Genomic DNA, 4298 nt, shown 5'->3' with positions numbered 1-4298 from the left:
ATCACTGAAGATAAAGAAGACACTTGCTGGCCCCTTGCGTCAAGCTGAGAGAACTCTTATCTCTGTCCATTGATCACACAGGGAACCTTAGAGCTTCTTACAAGGCTGATACAGCTGCCCATGCTGGATGGTTTGAATATCCCTCCAACTGCTGTCATTAGCATTGAAATTTCCAAATGCATGGTTGCTGCAGGACTTTCTTTTTAAGAGTGTCTGGAGTTCAAAGTTATAGTTTATAGACCTGGTTCAGATCTGTTAAACTCTTGTAAATCTAGAGTAAGGTTCATTTTGTTGTAGTAGCTTAAAAGGCAAGATTCTCAGTAATACAAAATTAGTACAGTTTCACAGAAGCCAACATATTTATTTCTGTTAATAACTCAGGCCTCTGAGGGTTTGGCTACTTTTCTTTAGTAATTAACGGAGTCAGTAGGAGATGAGGAGAGAGTGTTCATACCACCCAAATTTAATCTCCCAGGCATCTCTCTGAAGCTGATTAGGGGTAATAGACTCCTCCGGAAGGTGGTTCAAAGCACCTATATTGATTGTTTTATGTATTTGTTACATCAAGATTGCTATGCAAAAGTATCCTTGCATTGATTATGATTAGAGTTACTGTTACACTAGACCGGCGCCCTAAGAATTATATGCAGGAAAGAGGAAACTTTGGCAAACAAGGACTATGGAAAGCCCAGGATTAGTATATTCTGTTTATGTATATTTTTTGGTCTGCATTTGGCTCAATGTATGAGCCCCTGAGATAGGTGAAACAGAAGGTTGAAAGTAAATCAGTACTAATCGTTTTGGTCTAACGCCACTTGGAATCTGTCAGAAGCAGAAGTGGTACAGAAAGCAGCATTTGGTGAAATTTAATTTTTCTCTGAAATATTTCTGTCAACTATGGTAAAAACAGATGGAATTTAAAATATACAAAGAGAAAGAAAATGACACAAGGAGAAAGCAATGCATTGTATTGAAAAATAACTACTTTTAAGTCTGACCACTTGGAATGGGTTTCAAAAGGACCAAGTCAAAAGCAATGTATTTGTACTTTTTCATTTTCATTTCCATTATAGGTTTTCCTTTTCAGGGAACACATCTTCATCTGTAGAACAAATACGCATTTAATGCACTTAATATTAAGAATAATAATGATTAATGCAGAATTTTAGAAAATGCTATTATTCACAGGTGAATTTGAGTCAAATCAGATACTACTCTTTACCTAGAAACCTTCAGAATGGGGTGTTTCTATTTATTTACTTTTCAAAATGTAACTGCTAATTTCAAGGCACTGGTAGTTTTTGCTGTCCTAACTTTGGACAACTTAATTACAAATTGAGAACAACTTAAAAACAGTTTGAAAAGTTAGACTAACAACTAAGCTATTTTGAAATCCTAAATTCAGATTTACTATGGTGATCAAAGAAGATTATTTATGGTATATTTTACTTCGGAGCTTTAATGTTTAGAATTTCCTCCAGTTTTACAGCTGTCCAGCAGTATATCAGGAGTTTTTCCCACTGCATTTTTTAAGAGAACCTTTTTCCATGCAGTAAGATCTCTTACTTTGTATTTCTTGAGAATATGTATCTGAGAGACAAAGTCAAATTAAACTTTAAGTTAATTTTATAAATACATTATATTGAGGTGTAGAAGTTTGGAGTAATCTGGTAAGACTCAGTTATTTCAACTCTTACTATTGCTGTGGGTTGATAGATACAAAGAAAATGTATTATCAGGTGCATAGATGTTTCTCAAATACAGCTTATTATTTACTGTAGTCTGTCCAAGTAATAGAGGCTTTTGTGGTAGTTCCATTGCATTTAGCATGCACAGCTATTTTTCCCATTTCTATCTCAGTACCTCGCTGGAGTAAAACCTAAATTTAGAATTGTGTTCAGCTGAATTGCAACTGTTCAAAGACATTTCTGTAAAATCATACCCATAACACTTGAAAAATATGATACCTTTCACACAAAGAGTAATTAACATGAGTTATGATAGAGGTATTTGGGGAAAAAAAAAAAAAAAACAAACAAAAAAACCCAAACAACCCTAAACAACTAGATTTCAGAAAGATAAAAGGACAAACTACTCTTTGGAAAAGTCTCAGGTATATACTATAAATTGATTTCTTGTACATTGCACAATTCTTTGAGACTCTTCATATGGACAAAGAGAAGTGTATATATTTGTTTGCAAGGCTGGAGTCTAAAGCAGTGGTTGAAGTGAAGAAGATAAAGTAGTAGATGAAGACATTATTTTGACTTTTGAAAAAGTAGTGACAGAGAAAAAGGCATATGAGGCCAAGGGTTAATTAAAAGATTCCAACCGTATCTACAAGTTGATCTGTGAAGAAGTTGAATGGATTCCCATGCATTTGTGTATTCACCCCAAATAATTTTTTTACTGCTTATTACCGGAAGGTATGGATTTTTTTTTTTTATTGTTTTGCCAAAAGCACGCACACCCAAGAGATAGATACTTCTGCTTGATTTAAAAGGTATCTTGGCTACCATCTCTTATCAACACTTGAGTTTATCTGTACGGAAGCTGTAGGCTTACAGTTACCTTTTTACGTTGCGCACCGATTTCAGTACGTCGAGACGAAGCTAAAAGCGTGGGCTCCCTCTGCTGGCTCCTGGTGCGACTCCGAGCCCTTCTCCGGGCAGTCGGCAAGGCACTCCGGGCAATAAAAGTGAGAAGACACGAGCTGCAGCTTATTTTAAACAATTACACTTTGAGGCAGAGCTATAATCAAGTGGCTATTAAAATAGATTTAATCTAGACTTTAAAATACGCAGCGATATAAAATTTGCATTTGAAATGACCAGACACTCTGAAGTAATAACAGTTCTATGGTGAAAGAGCATCAGACACACCGGAAAAGAAAATATAAGGCAGAAACAAGTTTTTACTTTCTGTGATGTAAGGTACTAAAAGAGATGAGGGGAGTGGAGAAATGAGGATGCAGTCTAACCGATCCTAACTCCTGTGTAATACTCATCAGAAAACTAATATTCTACCTCTTATGTCTTTTTAGCCATTCCCAACTCTGGGGCATCATTTATGTCAAGATCCTTTGATTTCTTTTCAGATCTCCACAGGTAAGGTCTTGAGCTACCTGATCTGAAGTTGGTCCTTGAGCTGGAGGCTGAACCAGATAACCTCTGTAAGTTCCTTCCAGTGAGCATACATTGTTCTATGCTTTTTGTCTTAAACACGAGAGAAAGGTTAAACTTATGAAAAAGAGTTTGTATAACCCCATGTTCATCTTGAAAGGCCTTTTATATTCCACCGTAGAAAATTATATTCTACCTGTGTAAAGAGAGAGGCCTGGATCCACTTTCTGAACTTTCACGACGAGAGGTGTAATACAGGTGCAGAGTACAAGGCTACAGATTAGGAAGCTCCTCAGGCATTAAGAAAAATGACTGCATGTCCCCTATAACGCCTAATAGCTATTAATAAAGCTGTGGAAACCCACATACAGCTCATTTCAAAAGAAATCCTGGACACTGTCTCTTAGACTGAGGGCTCGGTGACTGTCTCTGACATGCCTGTACAATGATGGAAGGCTGCACAGGCTATATGAAAGTAAGGGAATGTTTTTAACTCCTCTGTGTTGTGACCAACAGTTACAGCAGAGCTACTTGACAAAACCATTCACTGCATGGGAGGGAGAGTGGGATGAGTGTGAACTCTCCATAAGATGGTTCAGAGCAAAAGCCATAATCTAGGCATTCTTGATTTTTTTTCCCCAAGTACAGTTTATCTCTTTCTATCGACAATGAAAGTAGCCTAGCAAGTCTGGTCTTTGAAGGCTAAACCTAGCCTTTGTGAATACTTCCTTCCCTTTCCTCACTCCAGTGTCCAGTGTGATTTTCTCAGGTTTTTAGGCCATGGATGGATATGGAATTTGTTTTTATCTGATGAGTTTGAATTATATGTGAAAAAGTGGTGAGATCAACTTGCCACAACAGGTTCCCATCATCCTGCCATGAACATATCAGATGCAAGGTTTGTTTGGGCCTGTGTTGTGATTTCAGTTAAGGGTAACAGTCAAAAAAAGGACTATACTTTTTCATCTTCTGGAAAACTACCTTTACAAACATGATACCAGAATTATTATGAGACAAATTTCAAGATTTTTTTTTTTAATTACTAAAGCCCAATCTACGAAGTGCAATTCTGAAAGAACAGTCTGAAATTTTTAAGAAACAAGGTGACCAAATCAGTTACATGATAGTAGTGATGAACCCAGCTACAATGTAAGTAATATGAGGAGGAAGGTTAAA

Source organism: Grus americana, chromosome 1 (genome assembly GCF_028858705.1).
Source record: "Grus americana isolate bGruAme1 chromosome 1, bGruAme1.mat, whole genome shotgun sequence".
Classification (NCBI taxonomy): domain Eukaryota; kingdom Metazoa; phylum Chordata; class Aves; order Gruiformes; family Gruidae; genus Grus; species Grus americana.
Note: the sequence above shows the minus strand (reverse complement) of the source record.